The 14319-nt window shown below is 43.6% G+C and overlaps 1 non-coding gene across 1 annotated transcript; it reads left to right on the top strand.

Annotated features, from left to right (window-relative positions):
* Positions 1 to 8844: 8844 nt before the first annotated feature.
* On the top strand, positions 8845 to 8951 carry LOC139039236 (U6 spliceosomal RNA). The gene has a single exon (XR_011492559.1). It is a non-coding gene; the product is annotated as a U6 spliceosomal RNA (small nuclear RNA).
* The last annotated feature ends 5368 nt before the right edge of the window (positions 8952 to 14319 follow it).

Below are 14319 nucleotides of genomic sequence, written 5' to 3'. Positions count from 1 at the left end.
AATATTGCAGTAAAGTCAGTCACATGAATTTTCTTCTTTCCTGGTGCATATAACAGTTGCAATGCAGGAGACTCGGGTTCGATTCCTGGGTTGGGAAGATCCCCTGGAGCAGGAAATGGCAGTCCACTCCAGTATTCTTGCTTGGAAAATCCCACAAACAGAGGAGCCTGGCAAGCTACAGTCCATGGGGTCGCAAGGGTGACTTTTAGTGACTAAACCACCACCATATAACAGTTATGTTTATGACTTCCCTAGCAGTCCAGTGGTTAAGACTTTGCCTTCCAATGCAGGGGTGCATGTTCAATCCCTGGTCAGAGAGCTAAGATCCCACATGCCTCATGGCCAAAAAACCAAAACATAAAACAGAAGCAGTATTGTAACAAATTCAATAAAGACTTGAACAATGGTCCACATCAAAAAAATCTTTAAAAACATGTTTACAAAAAAATAAAAAATAAAAAAAATAAAAGCATGTTTACATTATAATGTAGTTAAGTGTGAGATACGTTAGTTACCTTGTCTTGTCCAACTCTGCCCGCCAGACTCCTCTGTCCATGGAATTCTCCATGCAAGTATACTGGAATGGGTAGTCATTCCCATTTCCAGGGGATCTTCCCAACCCAGAGATTGAACCCAGGTCTCTTGCACTGGAGGCAGATTCTTTACCATCTGAGCCACCAGGGAAGCCTCAAGCATGCAATAGCACTGTCTAAAAAAAAGAAAAAAATGTATGTACCTTAATTAAAATACTTTATTGCTAAAAAATGCTAACTATCATCTGAGCCGTTAGTGAGTTGTAGTAGATCACAAGATCACAGGTCACCGTAACACAAATGTAACACATATGATCAAAGATCACAGGTCACTGTAACACATATGATAATAACGAAAAACTTTGAAATATCGTTAGAATTACCAAAATGTGACACAGAGACGTGAAGGGAGCAAATACTGTTGGGAAAGTGGGGCCGACAGACTTGCTCAAGGTAGAATTGCCACAAACCTTTGATTTCTAAAAAATGTGCAATAAACTGAAGCTCAAAAAAATAGGTCTTGCTGTACAGAGTTTCAGAATTAACCAGTACCAGCACGAAACGACTTTACCAACTACAGTATGGGACTATGTACTGTACTGTTCTTGTCTTTAGTCTTAGGGATCCTCCCATTCCCAAAGTTACTTAGGTCAGTAACCTTTCCTCCACCCGCTTTAGTGAGGCGGTTTCATTCATTTGTAGTAGTTACCTTCTTTTGCCACATTCTGCCTTCCTTCCTTGGGTCCCTTGATTTCCAAAATGTTTTTTAAAAATAATTTTATTAATTTGCTTACTTATATACTTATTTTTGGCTGTGCTGGGTCTTCACTGCTGTGCCAGCTTTTCTCTAATTGTGGCCAGTGGGGCCACTCTCTGTTGCGAAGAACAGGCTTCTCATTGCAGTGGCTTCTCTTGTTGCAGAGTTTGGGCTTGAGGGCTTCAGTAGTTGTGGCCCATGGGCTCAGCAGTTGCAGCTCCCAGGCTCTAGAGCACAGTCTCAACAGCTGTGGCTCAGAGGCTTAGTTGCTCTGAGGCATGTGGGATCTGACTGGATCAGGGATTGAACCCGTGTCTCCTGCGTTGGCAGGCAGATTCTTTACCACTGAGCCACCAGGGAAGCCTTCCATTCCCCTATTGAAAGACATCTTGCTTGTTTACAGATTTTGGTAATTATGAATAAAGCTGCTGTAAACAGTTTTTTGGAGATTTTTGTGTGGACATAAATTTTCAGATCCATTAGGCAAAAATCCTAGGAGTATAACTGCTGGATTGTATGGTAAGATTGTGTTTATCTCTGTAAGAAACGAAGTGAAGTGAAGTGAAAGTTGCTCAGTCATGTCCAGCTCTTTGCGACTCCATGGGCTATACAGTCCATGGAATTCTCCAGGCCAGAATACTGAAGTGTAGCCTTTCCCTTCTCCAGGGGATCTTCCCAACCCAGATTGATCCCAGGTCTCCTGCACTGCAGGCAAATTCTTTACCAGCTGAGCCACAAGGGAAGCCCGAGAATACTGGAGTGGGTAGCCTATCCCTTCTCTAGTGGATCTTCCTGATCCAGGAATCAAGCCAGGGTCTCCTGCATTGCAGGCGGATTCTTTACCAACTGAGCCATCAGGGAAGTTCCTGTAAGAAACGGCCAACTTGTTTTCCAAAGTGGCTGTACCATTCTGAATTTTCTGCTGGCAGTGAAGGAGAATTTCTGTTGCTCCACATGCTCACCAGCATTTGGTGTTGTCAATGTTTTCAAATTTTAGTCATTTGTTAGATATTAGTGGTCTCATAATGTGGTCTTAATTTTCATTTTCCTAATAAATAATAATGTGGAGCATCTCTTTATGTGTTTATTGGTCTATTCTATGTCTTCTTTTCTGAGGTATATAGTCTATTCTTTTGCCCATTTTTATTGAGTTGTTGGTGTTTTTATTATTATTGAATGGTAAAGGTTCTTTGTCTATTTGGTCACTAATAATTTATCAGATGCATATGTTGCAAGTACTTTATCTCATTCTATAACTTGCTGTTTCATTTTTTAACACTGTACTTTGAAGAATAGAACATTCAAGTTTTGTTGACATCTTATTACCCATTTTTTCTTTTTCTTTTTTCGCTGCACTGTGTGACTTGCAGGATCTCAGTTCCCAACCAGGGATTGAACGCGGGCCGTGGCAGTGAAAGCCCGGACTCATAACCACTAGGCCACCAGGGAGCTTCTACCAACTTTCCTTTTATCATTAGTGTTTTTTACATCCTACTGTAAGGCCATCAAGATTTTTTCCTACTTTGTTTTCCCCCAGAAGTGCTACGGTTCTAACTTTTACATTGAGATGTATGATTCACTTAAAGTTGATTACCGTGTGGGAATTCCCTGGCAGTCCATCAGTTGGGACTCAGTGGTTTCGCTGCCATGGTCTGAGGTTCCATCCCTGGTCCGGGAACTAAGCTCCTGCAAGCCATGCTGCGGGGCAAAAAAAAAAAAAAATGTTGATCACCAGTGAATGACGTAAGGTAAGAGTTCATTTTTCCCCTCAGAGATATCCAGTTGTTCCAGCACCATTTGTTGAAAGGATTTTCCTTTCTTTATTAAATTGTCTTGATATGTGGCAGAAATCAACTGACTGTGTGGGTCTACTTCTGACCTTTTTACCTTGTCCCGCTGACCTATATATACATCCTCCTCAGAGCAAACTCTCTTGATTACTTCAGCTTTACATTGTCTTGAAATCAAGTGGCGTATGTCCTCGAACCTCGTTCTTTTTTCTTAAAATTGCTTTGGCTGCTCTAAGTTCTTTGCATTCCATATCCATTTTAGAATCAGGTTGTCATTTTCTATAAACAAGAGCCTCCTGAGATTTTAATTAGGGCTGCATTAAATCTATAGTTCAGTTTGCGAAAAATCAAGAATTTAACAATACTGAGTCTTCCAAATAATGAATGTTTTCTTTCCCTCCGTCTATTTAGGTCTTCTTTCATTTCTCTCAGTAAGATTTTATAGTTTTCAGTTGATGGGTGTTACATGGCTATAATTTATTCTTAGGTATTTGATGTTCTGGGCTATACTTGTGAATGATTTTGTTCTTTTCACTTTCCAGTTGCTCACTGCTAGTGAGAGAAACAGTGACAAATGATTTTTGCATCTGGTCTGGCATCTTGAGATCTTGCTAATTCACTTGTCAGTTCCAGAAGTAGGTGTCCTACACACATGACCAGATCCTGGTCATGAATAGGAACGCTTTATTTTTTTTCTTTCAGATATGTTCGCTTTTAATGATTATTTTTGTCTGATTGTACTGGCTAGCATCTCCAGTATGATAATTCAACAGACTGAACAGGAGTGATAAGAATAGTTCCTTATCTTAGAGAGAAAGCTCTCAGTCTTTCGTCATTCATTGTGGTCAGCTGTGGGTTTTTCATAGATACTCTTTATCAGGTTCAGGAATTTCCCTTCTACTTTTATTTTGACATGAGGCTTTTTTTTTTTTTTTTTTAATGGCTGTACTGCGTGGCTTGCAGAGTCTTACTTCCCCAACTAGGGATCAAACCATGCCCTCTATATTGAGAGCATGGAATAGTAACCACTGGCTCACCAGGGAAGTCCCATGATTCTTTTTTGAAATCAGAAATGGGTGTTGAGTTTTGTCAAATGATTCTTCTGCCTCATTGAGAAGATCTTCTGTTTTTCCCCTTTATTCTGTTATCATGGTGAATTGCAGTGATTGATTATTGAGTGTTAAACCAATCTTGTATTCCTGGGCATAAACCCCACTTTGTCATGATTCTTCTGTATATTGTTGATTTAGTTTGCTTGTATGTTAAGTGTTTCTGTATCTGTGTTTTTAAGTGATATTCATGTGTATGCAGTAATCTTTTCTTGTAGTATCTTTGCCAACTTTTGGTGTCAGGGTTTGTGATTTTTCTCTTTTTTTTCTTGATCACTTTTATTAATTTGTTAGGACTGCCATAACATATTACCACAGACCAGGGGCTTAACCAACAAATATTTATTTTTTCACAATTCTGGAGGCTAACAGAATGAGATCAGGGTGCTGACAGGGTTGTTTCTCCTGAGGCCACTCTCTTAGGCGAGTAGATGGTCCTTTCCCTCTCTGTGTCCTCACTGGATTGTCCTTTGTGGGTGTGTCTACTTATCTCTTCTCATAACGACACCAGTCACCTTGGATTAGGGCCCATCTACCTGATCTCATTTTAGCTTAATTATCTCTTTCAGTTCAGTTCAGTCGCTCAGTTGTGTCCAATTCTTTGCGACCCCATGGACTGCAGCATGCCAGGCCTCCCTGTCCATCACCAACTCCCAGAGTTTATTCAAACTCATGTCCCTTGAGTCGGTGATGCCATTCAACCATCTCATCCTCTATCATCCCCTTCTCCTCCTGCCTTCAATCTTTCCCAGCATCAGGGCTTTCAATCTTTCCCAGCATCAGGGTCTTTTCAAATGAGTCAGCTCTTCACATCGGGTGGCCAAAGTAATGCAGTTTCAGCTTCAGCATCAGTCCTTCTAATGAGCACCCAGGACTGATCTCCTTTCAGATGGACTGGTTGGGTCTCCTTGCAGTCCAAGGGACGCTCAAGAGTCTTCTCCAACACCACAGTTCAAAAGCATCAATTCTTCTGCACTCAGCTTTCTTTATACTCACATCCATACATGACTGCTAGAAACACCATACCCTTGACTAGACAGATCTTTGTCGGCAAAGTAATGTCTCTGCTTTTGAGTATGCTGTCTAGGTTGGTCATAACTTTTCTTCCAAGGAGTAAGCATCTTTTAATTTCATGGCTGCAGTCACCATCTGCAGTGATTTTGGAGCCCCCGAAAATAAAGTCTCTCACTGTTTCTACTGTTTCTCCATCTATTTGCCATGAAGTGATGGGACCAGACACCACGATCTTTGTTTTCTGAATATTAGGCTTTAAGCCAACTGTTTCACTCTCCACTTTCACCTTCATCAAGAGTCTCTTTAGTTCTTCTTCCCTTTCATAAGGGTGGTGTCATCTGCATATCTGAAGTTATTGATATGTCTCCCAGCAATTTTGATTCCAGCTTGTGCTTCATCCAGCCCAGCGTTTCTCATGATGTACTCTGCATATAAGTTAAATGAGCTCTTTAAAGCCCCCCATTTCCAAATACAATCGCATGCTGAGGTCCTGGGGGTTAGGACTTCAATAGATGAATTTGCGGGGGGACACAATTCAGCCCTAATAGTACAGCTAAAGTTTTATCAAAGTTATTAAAGTTCTCAAAGAACTAGCTTTTTTAAAAGTTTTTTTAATTTTTATTTATTTATTTTTGGTGGCCCTGGGTCTTTGTTGCTATCCGTGGTCTTTTTTTAGTTTCAGTAAGTGGGGGCTGCTCTTGGTTGCAGTGGGCTGGCTTCTCACTGCGATGGCTTCTCTTTTGCAGAGCACGGTATCTCCAGTGCACAGGCTTCAGTAGTTGTGGCACACAGGCTTAGTTTCCCTGCAGTTTGTGGGATCTTCCTGGACCGGGAATTGAACCTGTGTCCACTGCACTGGCAGGCGGATTCTTAACCACTGAACCACCAGGGAAGTCCCCTAAGAACTAGTTTTTGCTTTCAGTGATTTTTCTCTCTTGCATATTCATTTTCTATGTCATTTTCATTGATTTTTCCTATTTCCTTTGTCCTTCCATTTTGGATTTAATCTTCTCTTTTCTACATCCTAAGACAACAGCAGGGACTTCCCTGGTGGTCCAGTAGCTAAGACTTCATGCTTGCAATGCAGGGGGTCTGGGTTCAATTCCTGATCAGGGAACTAGATCCCATGTGCTGCAGCTAAAGATCCTGTATGCCGTAATGAAGATTGAAGATCCTGCATACCACAACTAAGACCTAGCGCAGCCAAATAAATAAATAGGAATAAAATATTAAAAAAAAGACAACAGCAAAGATCATTGATTTGGGGACTTATTTTAAAAATATAAATATTAAAAACAAACAAACAAAAATAAATAAAAATATAAACATTTAAACTATATATATCCTCTAATCACAGTTTTAGCTGCATCCCCAAAATGTTGATATATTGTGTTTTTTCCTCTCTGTGATTTAGTTTGGATAGTTCCTATTGTATCCTCCAGGTCTCTGGTATTTTGTTTTGTTTATCTGCTGTTAAGTTCATGTGATTCATTCTTCTTCTTCTTTTTATTTCATTTTATTTATCTGGCTGCACTGGGTCTTAGTTGTGGCATGTGGGATCTACTTCCCTGACTAGGGATTGAATCTGGGGAGCACTGAGTCTTAGACACTGGACCCCTAGGGGAGTCCCCATGGGATATTCATTCTTAATTTTAAATATTGTATTGTTCAGCCTTAGAAGTTCCATTTGGTTTCTTTTAGGTCATCTCATTCTCTGTATTATGTTCATGTTTTGTTTTACATGTGTGAACGAATATGTAACATCTCTTAAAATCCCTGTCTGCTAATTCCACCATCTCATATCTGGGCCTGTTTCTGTTGACTGATTTTTCTCTGGTATGGGTCACATTTCCCTGCTTCTATGTGTCTAGTGGTTTTTCATCCAATGTTGGACATTGTAAGTGTTACATTTTTGAATCTCTGGATTTTACTGTCTGTTTTTTAGAGTGTTGAATTTTGTTCCCACAGGAAGTCAACTTACTTGCAGAGAAGTTTGATCTTTTGGAGGCAATTTTAAAGCTTTGTTAGGCTGAGTCTAGATTAGCCTTTGATTCTGGCTTAGCAGTACTGCTGGTGTGACTCTTACAGGATCTCCGTGAAGCACCTTGGATGCTTAATGAGGTCTGTTGGGAACCCACGTGTGTCTTGGTCTGGAGCTCTGGGAATGGTTCAGCTTCACAGCTCTCTGGGAGGTGTTCTTTGCTGAATCTCATGGGGTTTCCGGTCCACATGCACAGTTTAAAATTCATAATTAAGGGGACCCCTATGTAGATTTTCAGAGCTCATTCTCTGCGCAGCCACCTCCTTAGACACTCTGCTCTGCAAATGCCAAACATTTCAGAAGCTCCAAACACCAGTCTCTGTGTCTCAGCTCACATGACCTCTGGGTTCTGTGCCTCAGTCCAGAAACTACCTCCAGACAGAAAGCCAAGATAATTGTAGGGCTCACATCTGATGTTTCTCTTCCCTTAGGAATCACAGTCCTGGGATACCTACTGTCCAACGTCTAAAAATAGTTGCCTCATGTTTTTTCTTTCCAGTTTTCTAGTCATTTATGGCAGGAGAGCAAATCCCATACTAATTATCCCATGATAGCCAAAAGTAGAAGTCCACCCTATGTTTTGTAATATATATATATTGACATATTTTTATGCATAAAGGTTATATTCTTCCATGATCTGATTTTTCTTTTTTTTCTTTTTTTTTTCCTGATTTTTCTTTTACTGACATGCTAGTGACATCTTTCCATGTCAATATGTTTGAATGTACCTTCTTCATAGCTATGTAGTATTCTGCTGTGGAAATTTATCATTAATTAACTACCTCTCTTTGGCAGTGTTTGACACTGAATGTTCAAACTACTGCACAATTTCACTCATCTCACACACTAGCAAAGTAATGCTCAAAATTCTCCAAGCCAGGCTTCAACTGTACGTGAATCATGAACTTCCAGATGTTCAAGCTGGATTTAGAAAAGGCAGAGGAACCAGAGATCAAACTGCCAACATCCGCTGGATCATTAAAAAAGCAAGAGAGTTCCAGAAAAACATCTACTTTTCCTTTATTGACTATGCCAAAGCCTTTGACTGTGTGGATCACCACAAACTGTGGAAAATTCTTCAAGAAATGAGAATACCAGAATACCTCACCTGCCTCCTGAGAAATCTGTATGCAGGTCAAAAAGCAACAGTTATAACTGGACATGGAACAACAGACTGGTTCCAAATCGGAAAAGGAATACGTCAAAGCTGTATATTGTCACCCTACTTATTTAATTTATATGCAGAGTACATCATGTGAAATGTTGGGCTGGATGAAGCACAAGCTGGAATCAAGATTGCCAGGAGAAATATCAATAACCTCAGATACACAGATGACACCACCCTTATGGCAGAAAGGGAAGAAGAACTAAAGAGCCTCTTAATGAAAATGAAAGAGGAGAGTGAAAAAGCTGACTTAAAACTCAACATTCAAAAAACTAAGATCATGGCATCCAGTCCCATCACTTCATGGCAAACAGATGGGGAAACAGTGGAAACAGTGGGAGACCTTATTTTGGGGGGGTTCCAAAGTCACTGCAGATGGTGACTGCAGCCATGAAATTAAAAGATGCTTACTCCTTGGAAGAAAAGCTATGACCAGTGCTCGCTTCGGCAGCACATATACTAAAATTGGAGTGATACAGAGAAGATTAGCACGGCCCCTGCGCAAGGATGACACGCAAATTCGTGAAGCGTTCCATATTTTTAATGAGATGGATGAAACTGGAGCCCATTATACAGGGTGAAGTAAGCCAGAAAGATAAAGACCATTACAGTATACTAACACATATATATGGAATTTAGAAAGATGGTAACGATAACCCTATATGCAAAACAGAAAAAGAGACACAGATGTATAGAACAGACTTTTGGGCTCTGTGGGAGAAGGCGAGGGTGGGATGTTTCAAGAGAACAGCATCAAAACATGTATATTATCTAGGGTGAAACGGATCACCAGCCCAGGTTGGATGCATGAGACAAGTGCTTGGACCTGGTGCACTGGGAAGACCCAGAGGGATCGGGTGGAGAGGGAGGTGGGAGGGGGGATTGGGATGGGGAATACATGTAAATCCATGGCTGATTCATGTCAATGTATGACAAAAACCACTACAATATTATAAAGTAATTAGCCTCCAACTAATAAAAATACATGGGAAAAAAAAAAAAGAAAAACTATGACCAGCCTAGACAGCATACTCAAAAGCAGAGACATTACTTTGCCAACAAAAGTTTGTCTAGTCAAGGTCACGGTTTTTCCAGTAGTCATATATGGATGTGAGAACTGGACTATAAAGAAAGCTGAGTGCTGGCTGAAGAATTGATGCTTTTGAACTGTGGTGTTGGAGAAGACTCTTGAGAGCCCCTTGGACTGCAGGGAGATCCAATCAGTCCATCCTAAAGGAAATCAGTCCTTAATATTCATTGGAAGGACTGATGCTGAAGTTGAAACTGCAATACTTTGGCCACCTGATGCGAAGAACTGACTCATTTTAAAGGACCTTGATGCTGGGAAAGATTAAAGATGGGAGGAGAAGGGAACGACAGAGGATGAGATGGTTGAATGGCATCACTAACTCGATGGACATGAGTCTGAGCAAGCTCTGGGAGCTGGTGATGGACAGGGAAGCCTGGCGTGCTGCAGTCCTGGGGTCGCAGAGTCGGACACGACTGAGCGACTGAACTGAACTGAACTACTTTTGTACTGATGGCTACTGAGGTGGCTTTAAGATTCTTACTAATTCACATAACACAGTGATGGACTTTCCTATTTATGCATCTTTGTGGACTTGTCTGAAAATGCTCACTTCCTCAAAGCTCTTGGCCAACCAACCTTGAGCTTTCTTCAAGGGTATTTGCATTTTAAGATTTTCCCTAATTTTCATGGGGAAATTTCTGTTTAAATCTGGAGATTTAGTTGGCAGGGGAGGTCCAAGAGGGAGGGAGTACAAGTATACATATAGCTGACTTGCTTCATTGTTGTTCAGTCACTCAGTGGTGCGAGAATCTTTGCGACCCCATGGACTGCAACAGGCCAGGCCTCCCTGTCCTTCACCAACTCCTGGAGTTTTCTCAAACTCATGTCCATTGAGTCGGTGATGCCATCCAACCATCTCATTCTCTGTCATCCCCTTCTCCTCCTGCCCTTGGTCTTTCCCAATTGCTTCATTGTACTAACACAATATTGTAAAGCAACTACCCCCGGATTTAAAAAAAGAATAACAACAAAGAAAAAATGTGGAGACTTCCAAATTTCCAAATCATTCTGCCAACTAAATTCAGTCAGGCAAGTCTTGGGATTTCCCTGGCAGTCCAGTGGTTAAGATTCCGTGCTCCTAATGCAGCGGCCTTGGGTTCGATCACTTATCAGGGAATTAAGATCTCACATGCTTCGTTGCCAAAAAAAAAAAAAAAAAAATGTGGGGGCAAATCAGGCAGGCCTGTGTAGCTGGTTTCTTGATTTCAGTAAATAATACTTAATCAGACTTTGCCAAGACAACCACACGCTTATCTGCTCTTTTCATTTACCATTTTAACCCAAGCATCTCCCTAGATTATTAAACATTCTTTGTCAGGATGACTGGGCCAGGATTCACATACTCTCCTCTTTGCAAAAGGTGGTTGATGCCGCCGCCGGTTGTGGTTATTATCTACCCCATTGTGATGACACGTGTGTTGGTGCTTTCCCATCACTCTTACTACCATCCTGTAGAGAGAGATTACCTCTCTACAGTGTGTGAAATCACTGGGCCAATCCTGAACCCTAATGCATGGTGGCTGATGTGGGGGCCACAGACGGTGGGAGGCCACCCCAATAGGTAGGAAGCAGCGAAGGCAGGAGTTAGGAGCATGGCTTCAGTGCCAGTCTGAGCTGTGTGATCTTGGGTGAGTTCCTAGGCCTCTCTGAGCCTCAGTCTCCTCGGTAACATTGGAGTACCTACCTTGCAGTGCTGTGGGGAGTATTGTGCTAACCTGTTTATGTGCTATTATCCCCTTCAACACCCTTTCCTTCTGATGTAAAACAGACTGAAAATTGAGGCTGCCTGCCCCAAGTCAGTAACATTTATTAAACACCCACTGTATGCCTGGTGCAGTTCAAGCAGGTCCTTGAACTTGGGTAATGCCTGTTGCAGGGGGGTGCCTGACTCCATGTTGGGGAGGGAATGCCTGTGCAGGTATAACCTCCCTGAAAGGTGGACAGGGGCAGGGCCTTGCAGGGCACAGGAAGGCTGAGAACTTTCTGGGTGGAAGGAACTCCATGTGCAAGAATGCCGGGATGGAGAGCTGATCATAGAGCTAGCTGCCCAGTAGCCCCCAGGGAATGGGGACTTGCAGGGCTCCACCCAGGGCTCTGACCCCAATTCCAGGCTCTACCCTCTGTCCTTTGTCAGGAAAGGAAAACCGTGTAGCTACAGAGTCCCTTCCCTTCCCTCCTCTTCTGTTTTCATAACCAGCTCATCAAGGATGCCAGGCTCTGTCTGTACCATCTGCTGCTTTTGGGGGCAGGTGGGTCCTCTCTCTTGGGTAACCAACTGTCCCAAAACTCAGCATCTTAAAACAACCATATCTGAAGGTCAGGAAGCAGCCTCCTTGGGTGGTCCTAACTCAAGGTCTCCCACAAGGTTGTGGTCAAGCTGTGGGCTGGGACCATGGTTTCTGAAGACTCAACGGGGACTGCCAACAGCTCACGTGGCTGTTGGCAGGAATCTGTGTTCCTTGCCCGGAGGAGGAGGTGATGGAGAGAGCCATGGTCCCACAACATGCTCTCAGAAGCGCCGTTGCTCTGCCCTTCTCTGCAGGCCACCAGACCTGCCCTGGTCCAGTCTGAGGGGGGCTGGGGGCTTGAGGACCCGGAGGTAGGGCCATGGGGCCACCTTGGAGGCAGTCACAGCTGCTGTCGTGTGTCTGCCCATCTATGAGTTTTGTTTTGTTGCTTTTTTTTTGGGCCACACCACGTGGCTTGTGGGATCTTAGTTCCCCAATGGAAGAGTGGAGTCCTAACCATTGGACCACAGGGAATTCCCTATGTGTTTATGTAAAAAGCTAACTAGTCAGCTTTATTCTTGAGATGCATTAAGTCCACCTGTAACAGGTTGAGGCTTTTCTGCTGGCATTCTTCCGGAATCCTTTCTTGGGACATTCTATGGGCTCAGAAGGCCTCAGCCTGTCCAGCGTTGACAAAGAATTTCCTTGGATTCCTTCTCCAGACTTCTTTTTGCTGAAAATATTCATTGGCTGCAAATAAATCCCTTTTTGTGAAGCTCATGGATCTAGTCTGTCTTGATGATTCAGGCAAAGGAATAATCCAAAGTGTCCCCTCAGCCTTGTCAGGCCCAAGGAGGGGTCAGCACTCACCAGCCCTTCCCCAGCTCGGAGTTCCCGTATCGCTGGGAGGTGTGGACAGGAGAGGCCTGGGCCAGGACTGCCACCTGGCAGGGATCTCCTGAACTTTATAGGAGCCCACAGCTATGGCAGAATGAGCCAGCTGCCAAGGACAGCACCGGCTCTGATGTCAGAGCACGGAGGGTGGCCCAGAGCCAAAGTGAGGAGCATGCAGGAGAAGGGGATTGGGCCTTCAGTGCTGGGGACCCATTACATCAGACATCCAGGGTCAGGAGATAATTTGTCTGTTCTGTGCCCCACGAGGCCCCTGTGGAAATCAAACAAGCAGTCTGGCCCATTTTTAAAGATAAATTAAATGCATCAATATAAAAAATGTCAGGCAGCAACATGGAAGGGAGAGGGTGGGGAGGTGGATGGAGCCGTGTGATTTATTGGCTCTTTAATAAGCATTTCTGGGGCTGTTCTGGCAGCCTCGCACCAACCACAGGGTGCCCGGGGGCCCCTTCACTGAGGTTGTGAACACAGCCAACACTCAGTCTTGGCATCTATTGGCCAGGCCAAGAGGCGTGTGTCCTTCCAGTCAGTGTCTGGGAACATAAAATACAATGCCACTGGGGAAGAGATGAGAAGGATTAAGGGGTGGGCGCCCTTCCGTCCTGAGGAAGGTCTCACTGGCTACCCTGGGGCCAGGCCAGACTCTCCTGTGTGGTTACTCTTTGGGGCCTGAGCACAGCTCCTTCCTCCTCCTTCCCAGAGTGGGCTCCCCCAACCCCCCATCCTTCCCCCTACCCCCGCATCCCACCAACACCAGCTAGACCACCCTGAAATGCTGAAATGTTTGCCAGTCTGGTAGGTGAAAAATGACACCTCCTGGCTGTTTGACTGTGCATGTCTAATTTTTGGAGGGTTGAAGCGTCTTTTCATTTGTTTGGGGCCTTCGTGGAATGTCTTTTTCATAACTATTGCCTATTTTCTATTGAAGTACTGCTGTTTCTCCTTGGTGGTTAATAAAGACTCTCTGCTGTGTGTGAGAATGTTATCGCTAATGTTTCTTCGCGTATGTTAAACACAGTGGCCTGGCCTATTGCCACAGCTCTGGTGTGTAGCTGGGAGGAGGGTCAGCCTTGATCTGAAAGGTGGTCTGCAGATTTTTTGGATTTATATTCACTATTTTATTGTCAACAAATACTTAAGAGAGGGCCTCCTGGGGGCCAGGCAGGATATAGCCGGAAACACAATGGCAGAAAGAACTCACATCCTAGTAGGGGGAAACATTCTTAAAACAAGGAAACTGCTTTGCACTGGAGGCGGACGCTAGCTATAAAGAAGCAAAGCTGGGACTGGGACGGAGGGCATAGGGACTGGGGCAGAGGTGAAAATTTTAAGTAGGGGGTTAGAGGAGAGCCCTCTGAGAAGACATTCGAACAAAGATTAAAAGGAAGAGATGGAGGGGCAAAGAGAGATGGACAGTGCGAAGGCCCTGGGGGTGAGTGCAGGCCTGGGTGAATTCCAGGAACTATAGGGAGAAACAATCTGGAGTCTGGGGTTATGAAATGCTGGTGGACTCAGCAGGGAGTTCAGATTATCAGGTCAGTGGGTTCTCTCAGGGCTGAGTGGACAGCTGGAAACAGAGTGGCTTACAGGGGTCTAAGGAGATTGAGGTAGATCCCACCCAGCGCTGGGTCCACCGGCCCTTGGGAGGACCTCCTGGTCTGCTCTGTTCTCCCTCCTCTC

This window comes from Odocoileus virginianus, chromosome 17 (genome assembly GCF_023699985.2).
Source record: "Odocoileus virginianus isolate 20LAN1187 ecotype Illinois chromosome 17, Ovbor_1.2, whole genome shotgun sequence".
NCBI lineage: Eukaryota > Metazoa > Chordata > Mammalia > Artiodactyla > Cervidae > Odocoileus > Odocoileus virginianus.
The sequence above is the reverse complement of the archived record's forward strand: the minus strand, read 5'-3'. Positions and strand labels throughout refer to the sequence as shown.